The 14837-nt window shown below is 40.4% G+C and overlaps 1 protein-coding gene across 10 annotated transcripts in view; it reads left to right on the plus strand.

Annotated features, from left to right (window-relative positions):
• The first annotated feature begins 246 nt into the window (after positions 1-246).
• Positions 247-14837, plus strand: part of LOC128744395 (uncharacterized) — a 77235-nt gene continuing 62644 nt past the window's right edge. For 2 of the 10 annotated variants that reach the window (XM_053841382.1, XM_053841379.1), the window contains exons 1-2: positions 247-511; positions 11473-11745. The gene's annotated coding sequence lies outside the window, so the exon portion shown is untranslated. Of the gene's footprint in view, positions 535-722; positions 812-1703; positions 1834-11472; positions 11746-14837 lie in introns of those variants that run through there. The other 8 variants (XM_053841383.1, XM_053841380.1, XM_053841389.1 and 5 more) reach the window with 6 other exon arrangements.

Genomic DNA, 14837 nt, shown 5'->3' on the forward strand with positions numbered 1-14837 from the left:
TCTCTCTCACTTTTAAAGTTTAACCACTCTCACCCTCCTCTACTTACCTTGTGTTTTTTTTCTTGTTTATTTATATCCATCATTATTACGTTATTAATTTTCGCTCACGATGCAATCGCTGCCACCCGTCCGTCCGTCCGTCCGTCCGCCGGCCATTCGGTTGGAGCAGCATGTTTGGAGTGTCGCACCCTCCGCGTCCGTCGTTCGGCGGCAGCGTGGTTGGAGTTTTAATTTTTACTCCAGCCAGCAGCTGGCAATCAGTTTTGCTGCTTCGACCAGTAACCATCAGTCAGTGCATATCGGTGGACCGCTCAGGACAGACATACCCGCAATATTCGGTGCTCGCGGCGTGGACTAAAAACTAAAAGCAAAAAAAACAAAACTAAAACTGAAACATCGCCTACTTGGTGCGTTCGATTTCGCTATCTGTACAATTAGTCTGCAACTATTGGGAAAAAAAGATTGTGCGAATTGTGTTTAGTGAAAGTCGACTTTGTGCTAGCCAAAAATTGTACGGATTAGTTCTTGCTATCGGTTTGCCTGTTTAAATTAAAAATTCAGAATGGTTTGATTAGTGTGCAGTGGTTGTTTGGCGTGTCCCAAATTAAACAAAAAAAAAACACAGACACAGTATCAATAGTGGTATTTTTCGCAAAACTGAAAAATAATCCAGCTTTATTGAACGATTGTCTGAACTGTTGCTAACATATCAGCTAAGTGCGTGCGAGAGTGGTTTTTTTGAAGTAATTTGACGAAATAGAAATGAGTTTGGTTTTGTTTTGTGTGATTGGAGAAGAAAATTACTAGCAAAGTGCGTACCTTCGATTGGTTAAGGCCAGCAGAAGATTCCTCCTACCCACCTTTACACATGTCACCCACCCGTTTCCTTGCTATCCTTCCCTGCTTCCTCCTGCAACGCGCGATAAGAGCACCAGCACAACTGCAAACTGGTGGAAATTCGAAAACGCTTAATCAATGTATACGAGTTTTCCACAAAAAATTTCTCCAGCTACTAGTTTTATGCTCTAATAAGTGCAGAGTTTTCCTTTTTTTCTCCTCCACACTATCACTGCCTACTGAGTGCCACTAAAATATTTCCCCTGAAATGCGTCTGTCTGTGCGGCAAATGAGCTGAAATTGGTACGAAAGGGAAAATCTACGGTTGTGTTCGGTTCGTGTGTTTTGTTTCCAAATCAAACAAGAGCAATAGGAGATAGTCAGTCGGTAATTGAATGCATCCATTGCGCGTTAAACGGGGACTATTGATGGACTCGGGGCAGCAGGGTCCAACAAAGTGAGTGTAAAGTGGAAAAATGGCAAATCCATGGAAGACTCGGCGGTGGAGTACCCGGACTAGAAGATCGAATGAACCAGTGTCCGATGTCCGATGGTGCACTTTCCCACATGCATACGCGCTCTCCCTTATAGACAAATATCCGCCCGGACCCGCCCGGGGGCGGAGCAGATCTTCGGGGTCGGATGTACGGTTCGGTGCATTTGACAGCAGTCTGTGATTACCATTGTGGACTACTCCGGCCGTGGTGGATTGAACTGAGGTGAACTGTTTGGATCGGGTTGTCAGTGACAATGGCGATTGCAAAAACTGTGAACTGTGAACTGAGGTCAAGCAAGTTGTGTGGAAAAACTAAGCGAAGAATTTATTTTCAATATTAATTATAAACATGTTTCGGATGCGGTTGAAGTTTCTGTGTTGGTGGAATCGTAAATTTAGTCACAAATTGATGGAATGGATAACAGGTTTAATTAGTTAGGACAAAAGGTTCTGCAAACTACATGTTTGCCCCGATTATAAACTGTCGTCATAGTAGACGGGTGGGTTTGTATAAACTTTTTACCAACAATCAAAGGCTGGTATGTTGCCTGCCATCGTTATTTGTCATTTTTTTCGTCCATAACCACAGAACAAAACCTGATTTAATCCACCTGGTGGTGAAAGGAACCTTTGTTATACGGGCTTACTAGCTATTTGGGATAGAAATCGACACGTCTCCGAAACATAGTTCTTCTCTTGGTTAACGTTGAGTTGTGCGTTGGTCACTTAAAATTTGCAGAAATTGAATAAGTTTACAAAATTCGAACAAAATAGCAACACTTATAAATTTTGATAGATCATTTTTTCAAGGCCCCCACCTTGGAGAGAACTAGCCCCTCTAGAAAAATCGAATCTATTTCTTTTAAACTTAAAAAACTTTAGTTAGTAAACTAAAAGTTATAAAAACTTGAGAGTAATTTTCATTTGCGTCCCTTTTATAAGATTCCGTACATTAATGTGCATTTCATTTTGATATATGGACAAATGTAAAATGTTCTAAATGTATCCATCTTTCGGTAGTCGAGTGATTCGGGGTCAAAATCAGGGTATTTTTTATGTTAAAAGTTCTACAGTTCCTAAAACAGATACTATATTTAGCAAAGTTGTTTGTTTGTTTGTTTATTAGAGACATTTTATACCTTTCGGTGCATTCGTGTCTGTTAAGAGGTTTTATCATCTATCTACAACTGCTTTTATAGTCCTGTTTCCTTGAGGTAGGGTTTATTTCTAATTCCCGTCTAAGTAAGGAAAACCACTCTAATTGTCATCATTTCTAAGGTGGATTTAATGAATACTCCAAAAGTTCTGCTACTGATTTGACTCAAACACACTTACCTTCCGATCCGTGCCCTTTGGATTCACTAAAAAGCGATTATTAAAGCATTTTATTCAAATTACGCAACTGACTTTATATCTTAAATTCGTCGTACCATTTTAAAATCCGTCCATCAAAATTCTTCATCGTCCGAACTAAAAAACACAATACTGTTTACGAAGCTAGCGCGCATGTATTTGTGTAGGACAGCATAACAAATGTTATTCTGCAATATTTCTGTAGGTTATGCAAGTTTTCACGGCTGCAGAATGACAACACTGCGTTGCGTGAGTTATTTTCATTTTATGAATGACGGAAATTGAAACGATTAGTCGACATTTTCTTTTTCGTCGCACGAAAAAAAGTAGGAAATTTGGCTGCTAGGAATTCTTGGAAATGAAGGAATGAAAAATGGCATTTAATTAAATCTCAGCTAACTTCGATTGATCGCGTATGATTGACAACAAACTAAAATATTAAGGAATAACTAATTTTTCATTATTTCTCATAAAAATCGCTGATAGTTTTAATAATTTGTGTTGGATAGGACGGGAATAGACACTTACGACGAAGCAGCAACATACCCTAATTCACTATTTTTCTTTCAGTTTTGCTTTGGTTGTCAAGTGCTTGCTGGAGGCTAGTAGAATTCACTTCATGTTTTTGTCTCGCGTTCTCGTATTTTCTACAGTACAGTCCCAAGTAACAATTTGGGTTTTATTACACGCTTATGATGGCATTTAAGACCAAAATTGGTCTTGAAACCCACCGTAAGACTACAATAAAACTCACATGGTTACTTGGGTATGCGTTAGTCGCGTGTGGCCAATTCGCAGTGTTGTCGAATGTTCTGCTTTGTAGTTCGCAGTGCATCGGTTGCTGGAGTTGCTGCTGGCAACTGGCAGAGTCTGTCACGATTACCATGTTGTTCGGATTAGGGGTGCTCGCAGCTGTTTTGATAGCATACGCTTCTGCTGAGAATACACTGCATTGCTGTGGAAGGCTGACTGATTTGGCAAGGCCTCCATTAAAAATGCCAGCACCACCCGTGTTGTCTTTCTTTGAACCATCAGTATACATAATTGCCGAGTTGTTGCATCGGCGGGACAATAACTCCTTAACGATCGGACGGACTATCTCAGAAGGGTCACCCGCTTTAGCGTGCTTTTTGACGTCCCAGACAATGCGTGGTTGAGTTGAGTACCATGGTCGGTTATTTAGCCTCAATAATTGTGCAATTTTTGGAATAGGTGTTCCAGTAAGTTGCTGGATCTGAGTAGAAGCACGGTGAATAAGTGACAGGTCGGCATTGTTGCTGTTTTTTTTTTCAAGCTGGCGAATGGCAATCCGCGTGATGGATTGTGCAGTGAGTAATTCGAATGGTAACGTTCCTGCCTCAGCCATTACTGCTACAATTGGGCTTCGTCACAAATGCACCGGAAGTGAAGCGTACCATTTGGTTGTACGCTGGAGCGAGGGTCTGAAGGGTTGCTGGATTTCCTTTACTCACAAGGCCCACACCGTATAATAGTTTAGAGGTTACGATAGCTGAGCCTACCTGTAGCCATGTGGAAGTTTGACACCAATCATTTTAAGAATCCGAAGTCTTGACGCGCATGCTTTTCCAACCGTCTTGCAGTGAGATTTGAAGCTTAAGGTTCGGTCAATTGAGATTCCAAGAACTTCAAGCAAATTGGTTTTGGGAACGGCGGCTCTGTCGATGGTAATACTTCTTGTGGGGTCTCGACGTGCATTGGGGCTGCAGTAGAAAGCCCATGATTTTGTAGCAGAGATGGTGAAGCCGACTTTCTTGACCCATTTGTAACAGCAGTTACAGCTTGCTGCAGTTTGTGATGTAGTGATCGGTTTTTGTTTTGTCGTACCGCAAGAAGGATGTCGTCGGCATAAACAAGAATACCCACTTCTTCTTCTTCTTCAGCAGCATAGAGAAAAACAATGGAATGAGTCAAATATTGATCTTTTCTTTACATCTCAATTTTACTTGTGAGAATTCTCGCTGAAACGGGGCCACTACTGACACGAGGTCAAATATTAGAACTTTTGCATTTAACTTGCACTTAATTGGTTGAAAATGGTTAAAAAATGAGAACTACACTTTTAATACCTCGAAATAGTAAACCCCTCTTTCGCCAAGGGCCCTTCTTCTTCTTCTTCAGCAAAGAGCCGGAGTGGCTCGTGCTATTTCAAGCACTCGTCTCCATTCAACTCGTCGCCAACTGCCTAGTCGTCTCAGAAGTCCCAAATCGCTTTCAACCTGGTCGAGCCATCGTGCACGTTGGGCTCCCCTGTTCCTGGTGCCGGTGAGGTTGTTGAAGAGGTCTATTTTCGCCGCACTGTCGTCCGGCATCCTTACGACGTGTCTGGTCCACCATAGCCTGCTAACTTTCGCTATATGTACGATGGGAGTCTCTCCAAGCAGTTCCTGTAGCTCGTGATTCATACGCCTCCACCACTCTCCGCTTTCAGTTTGTACTCCGCCAAATATCGTCCGCAGCACTTTCCGCATTCAAACTCCGCTTTTTGAACGATCATTTGACTGTTTTTTGAATCCAGTCAATCGGTCGCTTGCGCTGCTGCCGTCTTACAATTCTCGGGTAATTTTTCAAATAGACCTAAGTGACAATGAGAGATTCTCTTCGCGTCTCCTCTCTTCCGCTTTTTGCGGTGATCCTAATGCATTTTAACACATCAGCTTTGCTTAAAACGGTTGCCGGAGTCACTAGTTAGCTAAATGGTTTGAAAATTTCCTTTTCTATGCATTTATGTAGCCGTGAAAGACGGAAGAGAGGAGACGCGAAGAGAATCTCTCATTGTCACTTAGGTCTATTTGAAAATTTACCCGAGAATTCGTGCGGCATCTCAGCAAAAGCAAACAGTCGATCTCCCGTTTTGCTTTGCGCTTTGAGAATATAAACTGCAAACTGACTGGAAGCATACGGTGACGTATTTTTTCGTTTCTCTTTTTGTCTCGGCTGCTCACAGTAATAGGTTGTCACCCGGACGTCGGTCCGACACAAGCAAAATATTCGCTTGTATTGGACGGAGTCTGACCGACTTCTTCCATGCACATGTAATGGTTGTTTTTTTGTAGTATTGAATCATACGATTGTGTGGTGTGTGACCTTTAGCGTGGTGACTGCCGGTCATTTGACTGTTTTGCAGTCATTCGCTGCTCCAAACGGTAAAGGCAACTTGATCGAAAAGAAAATGTTATTTAAAAAGCTTTAGAACGCGTTCGTTCTACTGCGTGCAATCGGCGTTTGACTGAGCAAACTGCCAGTTGTGTTATGCATAGCGTTCGTATTCCACCACTACACGGACGGTGTGAACTTGAATGCGCGTTGATGTGACTGCGGTAGAAAAAAAGGATCGGTCGAAGCCCTGAATCCATTTCTGAAAGAGGGGAGGTTACTTCACGTTTTCCCTCCCCGCGTCGATCCTGTGCGCTTGTGGGATTCAAGTCGTGAGGTGATTGTTATTTGTGGTTTTTAATTTCATTTTCGACCGAGGGATGATTGTTGCCACCCTTACGCGTATCACAGTTGCAAGTTTGGTCTTCTACCATAGCCGTATGAAACCCGTAGGGTAAACCTCTACGAGCGGAGCCCCCTGGGTCCCCTAACTGGATGCACGGTGCTTGGTTCAGACGATTTGTTGCTTTTTCTACTGAGGGACAGGTGTTTCCGCCCTTGTGCGTCTCGGTTAAGCTCCTAGCAGAGGGCTGCAGGTTATCCGCCAGTACCGGTTCATTGTACTTTCATTGTAACAGTGAACATTTACTCTTATAGTGCCCAATTTCATTGCATCCGATTGTATCTGCTAGTCAACTTTTTGGACTTTAGTGCAATGTTGCGGATATTCTCTTCGTCAGGTACATCAACTTCTGCGTCCTGGAAGATCTGCTTCAGTTCGGGGATTGTTTTCTTACAGAGCTCTTCATGAGGTTGAATCATTAGCGACCCCTTGATCTAGCTCCCTTATCACTAAATCGGACTCGTCAAAGATTCCTTTCAATGTTTGTTGATTTTTATACTTTATGCCAAAAAGTCGGTCTCGCATACTTATTACTGCGGCTGTACCGGCTTTCTGGTACGTCTTTACAAGTACGTCCATGATTTCCTTTGCATATTGCAGTCCGATGATCTTGTTCAAAACTTCGTTGTTGATCAGCATAACGATTTCGTCCATGGCTTCAATATCTTCGTTCAATCGTTTCTGCAGCTTTTCCTATCTTGCTGACTCCGGAGTAGCTCCTTCTCATAGTCTGTAGAATGCCTCTTCCATCGGCGTCCTCAGCAGGGTGTGAATGAGCTGCATCTTGGCCAGGCGATGCTCCACACGCCACTTATAGGCTGCGAATACGGCACGGTTGCCGTCGAAGATGTTTTCCCGATCGAAGCTAGGGTATGTTGCTACATCGTCGTAATTGCCTATTCCCGTCCTATCCAACACAAATTATTAAAAATATCAGCATTTTTATGACCCACAATGCAAAACTAGTTATTCCCTAATATTTTAGTTTGTTGTCTATCATACGCGATCAATCAAAGTAAGCTGAGATCTATTTAAATGCTTTTTATCATTAAAGAAGTCGTACCAGCCAAATTTCTTACGTTTTTTCGTGCGACGAAGAGGAAAATGTCGACTAATCGATTTAATTTCCGTCATTCATAAATGAAAATAACTCACGCAAGGCATTGTCTTTATTCTACAGCCAGGAAAACTTGCCTGACCTGCAGAAATTTTGCACAATAACATTTGTCATGCCGTCCTACACAAATATATGCGCGTTAGATTCGTAAACATTGTTATGATTTTTAGTTCGGACGATGAAAAAATTTGATAGACGGATTTTAAAACGGTTCGACCAATTTAAGAAATAAAGTCAGTTGCGTAATCTCAATAATATTCTTTAATAATCGCTTTTCAGTGATTTCACAGTTCGCGAATCGGAAGGTAAGCGTGTTTTAGTCAAATCAGCACAACAACTTTTGGAGTATTCATTAAATCCATCTAACAAATGAAGAACATTATGGTTTTACTTACTATGACGGGAATTAGAGATAAACTTTAGTGTAATGTATAACAAAGGTAAAAAGAAAAGTAAAATCTAATGTTCAATTTTCAGTCCTATTTAAAAGTTGAGCTTTCCGATTTCCAGCTCATTCCAAGTCTTTGAAGCTTAAACTTGAACAATTTTTAGGTCCAACTTCAAGTAAAATTTCAAATTTACTCTTAGTCTGACTTCAGCTCTGGCTTTAAGATCAATTTCGAGTGCGAATTAAAATCCAATTTTATGTTCCGCTTCCAGTCCTAAATATATTGCATGTGTGATTTCAATTCGAGTTTAAAGTTCAAATACGAGTCCAATTTTGAGTTCAATTCAAGTTCAACTTCCAATTTAATTTGAGGCCAGTCTTCAAACCTAAATTGGACCAAATTTAAGCCCAATTTCAAGTCCGAATCCAAGTTTGAATTTAAATGTAAATTGTAATCTAATGGCCCAGTCGATTTTTAAGTTTCAATTGCAAGTTCAGTGAGGTATCCAGACTAGCGCACGTGTCCCGTACTCTCTATGAAATATTATGTGAAAAATTCTCATGATGTAACCCGAAAGTTCACAGCTTTCAATCCAATCAGCCGATGTTCTTGAAAGCATCCTGGAAAATTACGATCACTGGAATCAATCCTTTTTCTTGGCAACAATGACCAGGCCAACTATATGCAGCATGTACGTACCACAGAGAGAATTCCAAGAAATAAAATAAAACCAGAAATAATACCTAATTCCGTTCCTAACTCCTTGAAATTCTATCGTTAAGACCCTCGGCCCTTGGGAATGAACTAATGGCACTTAGACCAGACAGGATATAGACCAGACTGCATTTGGTCAAAGATACAGCGCTTTATTTTGCTCTCTGAGCATGGATTAAAGGAACCAGCTAACAAAAATATTAGTTTAAATAATATAACACTTGAAAAATAAAGCCGTATGGTTCAAGCGTTGCCCAAAACTACAGTTGTAAGGTTAAGAACTGAAAACTACACGATCCCGCAGTTCCGGACTTGGCAACTCAATTATACAAATTGAAGTATTTCCACGTATGGCCACGTGGAGGCGCTAGGTACTGGCCTAGCATAGTTAGAGCTATGTTGGTCACCATACCCCATTCATCAGCGGATATTTTTGCGATAAGTAGACGTAGGACTACGTGTTACCTTAATAGGGTGGGATGCTACGAAAGCAAAGATAATCATGACACGAACAAGTGATAGATTTTGACCGCTTATAGCTCAACCAATTCTGGATATATATTTATGGTTCGCATACCATTCGAACCACAAAAGATATGCCTTTCGTATAGTTTTTATCAAAAGATTGAATTTTTCAAGTAAGGCCTGGAATTTCCACGTAAAGTTGCACAATTTTTATAAATTCACTACAGTTTTCAGCACATCATTTCATTATTAGTTCTCGTTGCTAAGTCGCTACAGGCAACACCCTCTTGCCAAGGCTACTTGATCAAATCAGCTGTTTCTATGCAGCAACTATTACACCATCGAATCGTAAGAATGACGCCATCAGTTAGTGACAAATTGACCAAGAAGGGCAAGGCAAATGAATAAGTCACGCCATAAGGAGACCTAAAGCGGTGTTTTTCAATAGACTGTTTAATCAATGGTATCTTTAAATGCATTGTCGTTAGGTTTTCCGGTATGGCTCACTACCAGAAGTGCTTCACGATTAACTCTCGCGGTCTTTAGATCACTATTAGTTTGCTGTCATCTAATGAATTGGATAAGCTGGTTGTCTCTGAAGCTACCAAGGGTTGTTACCAAGTACACTTACTCTAAATTCGTGCTTAAGAATAAGCTCTATGATCATCAGTCAGTCTTTTCAAGGGCCTTTCCCGCAAATAAAGCAAAAGGTGATGCTCTTTACCGGCTACGATTTCTTAGGAGTCCAAACACCCGATGAGACCAATTTTTTGTAAGGCGCTAGTACTTATTATAAGCTAGGCAATTAACAAAAATCTGCTGATTGACCTGAAGATTTTTGAGGAATCACAACGGGTGAACAGCACCGCAGGCTTTTTGTGATTTGCACCAGCATTTTATTGCATCAACTTTACGTAGTCCTACGTTAAACAGGCGGTTGAGTCTTGAAAACAACCTTCCATTTTTTGTTACGTGATTTTAATTTACCCGGAACGTATTTTTTTCCATGTGTGGACTCATTACTGCGACCAGTATAGTTGATCTATTGTAATATCGCCCGGGTGTTTGCGGTATGACCTGCACTGCATTTCTTTTTGCTATAATCGCTATTGAGTGAGTGATATGCTTATTTTAAATTGTATGCGTGCTTGCGTGTATTGGGGTTTACCCTTCCTTCAAAGCTTGATCTACTTTACCCACTTATTCCTCGCTGCCAGCACTATCCCATATTATAGCCGTCCCTGGCGAGGACTCATTCGTACCTCTGACCAGTACACTTAACTATAGGAGGGACATTTGCACTGCCAAGAGGCTTCAGAGGGTAAATATAGAATTCAGCACGAAGGAAGGGTAAATGGAGGGGGCTGAGAATAAACCCATGCTAAAGTCACTTGACATCGAATGGCTTGATTCTACTAAGATTCGAACCCACGACCACTCGCTTGTCAAAGCAGACTCGGTAACCTTGCGGCTACGGAGACTCCCTACCCGGAACGTATACTTCGCGCGTAAAAAACGACTTGAGTGTAAACTGATTTGTGAACTTTTTCAATCAAATAACCTGTCAATTTAGTAGAGATTTATTAGTCAAAACTAATAATAATGGAGTTTTGTGATTCATTCCTCGTTTATTGTGATTAAAAAATGCATACGCCAGTTTATGCGAATAAACAGACTGTCTGTTGAACGTTTATTCCCAAAGCTTGGTGTAAAGCTATTGAAAAACTGGCTACTATTTTACTATTTTACAAGAAAAACTTCAGTAAACTACAGTGAATTGGCCACGTCGTAAGGAAAACGGTTCTTCACAACAAACCTGGATTGCTGGACAAATCTTGTTGCATTGTTATAAAAAGGTATTATCCGATGTTGGGGTTCAAGAGTTTTGAATTTTTTAAAAAACCTGCGTCCGCGAAAATCGCAAAGGAGACTTCTGAGGAAATTCAAAACTACGAGTAATTGACATTTTGGCAAGAATATTGAACTTTTAGGAATCCATCGAACGTTATCGTCTCGTTTCTTCAACCTGTTCCTTCTCGATCTAAGTCGGATCCCTCCAGTGGTAATCTGGCTTTAGATATCGTTGCTGAGAACACATCCTACAAACTACACATTTGATTCTACTACATCATGCGCCCGGAAGGATGGACGTCCACTAACAGCCGTGGTCATATCCATGACTGTCTTATTCCAAAGCTAAATCCACGTTTATTTCATAATCAGAATTTTATAAATGACCGCAATTTACTATATCATCTAGTTAGTATTCAATTATCATTTAACCACGAAAATGTTTGCATGACATGTGATATGTAATATTTTATTTGTAGTTTGTAATTTGTGCATAGTTAAGAGAAGACGGTGAGGTGTTTATGCCTACAAGAGGATGACCTCTTTTTGGCTTCTCCCCGTCCAATTCCATCTTCCATGGCAGTAATAACACAAAAACCATAAAATACTTAAATGAAGCAAACGTGAAACAGCGAGGTTGCGAAAAAGAATTTTAAAGAAAATAATAACGTTATAACAACCATGACACAGCTGATTCACAACGAGAAATATGTTTTTCGTCCTCATTTCAAAGATTGCACAGCTGTGCTAATATGCAGTGAATCCTAAGCATTCGAATGTGATGACTTTCTGGCTGGTTTTATACAGTTAGCACTGTTCCAGTTTATTTCAAGTTGAAGACTGGAAGCATGCATCGCCACGCTGCTGCACCGTATTCGTTCGCTCGTTACATTCTTATGCTTTTTCACGTGTAATTTCATTTAACGGTGAGTTTGCATTAAAAAGCAACGCGATATCAATGTGTCCTAAAGCATTTCTTTAAGCAATTCGGGTTGGTGGTTTTAGGGTAAGTAGGGTAAGGAACGAGCTAAGCAGTGTCACCTATTTTAATCAGTTGAACATGAATGAGCCGAAAATGCACTTTTTTATTCATATTTTCAAAATCTTTTGATAGGATCATCTTCACAGATCACTTAACCGTAAAAATTGTTGTTCAAAAACGTACATTTTTCAGCTGCTGAAGGCAATCGCCACCTCGCTACTAACGAATCCATCACATTTTTCAGCACTGATTACAACCACTCTGAAAGTCAAGCACTCAATTGTCACATACCATATTATTCAGTCTCTTTTTTTCTATTATCTAAGGCTTTGTCACTAGCCGAAAGTTTTATTATTTTCTAACAAAACTGAAAACAAATTCTGAATTGACGGAACCTGTTCACCACTAGCAGCAGCTGCAGCACAACTGATGAATATCGTGTTGCCAAGACACTGTTTCGGTTCTGGAAATAAGAATTTTAAGTTTGAAATTAACTGAAACCTCCTATGGTGAAAACGTGGTTCAATACTTTCAAGAGAAATGTATGTTCATAATTAATTTTTCTTTATTAAAAACAACACAAAAGACAGCTTTTTCAATAATTTTCGAAAATTTTCTCAGTGAATTAATAAAGCAACGATGTGTTTCAATGTTATTTGCTTTGACAACACTGTTCTGAGTCGGATCGTTTGTACTGCTATATGTTTACCTCTTTTGTTCTCCCACCATCCTTATGAACAGCGAGTGAGACGTCAAACTCGCAGTTTCCCATAAGAACACCAGAGAATAAAAGAGACGACGAATACCGTTTGCCGAACGGTGCGGTGAGTGTATGCCCCGATGAACAATTTAGACAGATGGCATTTTACGCATCTATGCCGATTACGCATCAGATGCCGATTAGTAGGTCGCGGATAGGAACGCGAACTTACTGAATAGGGGGAAAAGTTCGAGAGATTTTTTAAGGGGACGTAAAAAAATTCAGATTTCAGGGGATTGCTTAAAAAAGCACCTTGCGGGTGAAAATGGGTTCGGTCTGTTCAAAATTAGTTCCGCCGCTTCAACTTTTAAAGCGAAAAATCAAAAGTTCAGCTCAACAATAGTGTCTTCCAATGGTAACAGCTTGAAGAACTAAAGATAGCAAGAAGATTGGTATGCTGATATCCCCCACTTAGTCAACTTAGACTTAGACAACTTAGACTGCTTAAAACTAGTTCTTTACCCTATAAAGGCATTGTGATCTTGTCAATGTCCACTTTCTGGGGCTGTACTTTGGTAGCATTTTTTATGTTTTTCGAGTGCGGATACGAATTATTTTGTCTTCAAATATTTTGTCGTATATTGATAGGGATTTTTTCCCTCTCCGCCATAGAGAATGCTTCGCTTTCCATGCTCAAAAAAGGTAAAAAAGCCCACCTTTGATGTTTAGAAATACCGTGATTTTATAGAATTGTTTGTTAACTATTACTCTTTCAAGTGATTAACAAGTTTTGCCATTTTTGTAAGATTTTGTTTACTTCCTTACATGGCTTCTATAATGTGTGCAAATATGCGTTGACAAAAATAAAAGCCCACCCCCAAAAAATAATATTCAAATCACTTAAAACCTTTGTGGGACCTAAAAATTACATAGTTAGGGTTTACTCGGTTTTGTAATTTACACCTGTAATCTAATTATTTATCTATTTATATAAGAGGCTTATGTCTGTACCGAAAACTAGGTCTCTGACAGGACGTCATAAGAGGCTTATCGGTAACTAAAAACAGGTCCCTGACAGGACGTCATGCTTTCGAAGCAATGGGTTGTATTCTCAGTCACCTCACTGGTCGACTGCTGGACTGCTGGATTGCTCAACTGGTTCACTAGACTGCTAGACTGGACTGGTCGATTAGACTGCTCGATTTGATTGCTCGACTCAACTGCTTGATTGGACAGATCGACTTGACTGCTTGACTGAACAGCTCGATTTAACTGCTCGAGTGGACTGCTCGACTTAACTACTCGATTCGACTGCTTGACACATTTGCTTGACTTACTACTCGACCCGACTGCTCGACGTAACTGCGCGATTGAGCTGCTCGACTGGACTGTTCAATTCGACTGCTCGACTGGACTGCTAGACTGGACAGCATGATTCATCTGCTCGACGAGACTGCTCGACTCAACTATTCGACTCGACTGCACTGATGAACTGCTTGACTCAACTGCTCGATTGGACTATTCGAATCGGCTGCTCGACTCAACTGCTCAACACGATTGCTCGATTCAACTGCTCGACTAGACTACTCGATTTGATTGCTCGGCTCAACTTACAGCTTGATTCAACAGCTCGACTAGACTGCTCGACTTAGCCACTCAACCCGAATGCACGACTTAACTGTTTGATTCGACAGCTCGACTTAACTACTCGATACAACTGCTCGACTGAACTGCTTGACCCGACTGCTCAACTAGACTGCTCAACTAGACTACTCGATTCAACTGCTCGAGTGGACTACTCGACTCAATTGCTCGACTGAACTACTCGACTCGACTGCTCGACTCAGTTGCTCAACTGGACTACTCGATTGTTTGTCGCGATATCATATGGTCGGTGTTAAATCAGACCGGACCAAGTCGCAGCAAAAATGTTTAAAAAATGAGTTAATGATACCAAACGATCAAGAATTTTCTAAGCAACATTTTACTCTAATCAGACTACATAAATGTTGCAAACAGCCAGAAGTTTTTATTCAGTTGAATATAATCCAATGCGACTCTGAAAACTATTTGTTTCAGTTTCCGGTTGACTCTTTTATGCACAACTTCTTAAAGCTATATTATGCAATATAAGAACTCAAAGAACTAATACAAAGCAGTTTTCTGAATTCTGAACAATTCAAAATTCAAAGCAAAATGCAATGTTTAGAATGCAAAACAACTGAATCAATTGGTGTTTGATCAAAATATTTGAAATGAGACAAAAAATATGGTGTAAAAGGTACTATGCCCCCTTAAGTTAGAATGTTTTGTGCTGAAAGACTTTATTTTCAATAGGTCCCACTAGCCGTGGATGCTCTGAAGTGGCGCCTTCATTTCGAACCATATATTTGATGCCGTTTGATAAATTATACAA

The sequence above is a fragment of the Sabethes cyaneus genome, chromosome 3 (genome assembly GCF_943734655.1).
Source record: "Sabethes cyaneus chromosome 3, idSabCyanKW18_F2, whole genome shotgun sequence".
NCBI classification, from domain to species: Eukaryota; Metazoa; Arthropoda; class Insecta; order Diptera; family Culicidae; genus Sabethes; species Sabethes cyaneus.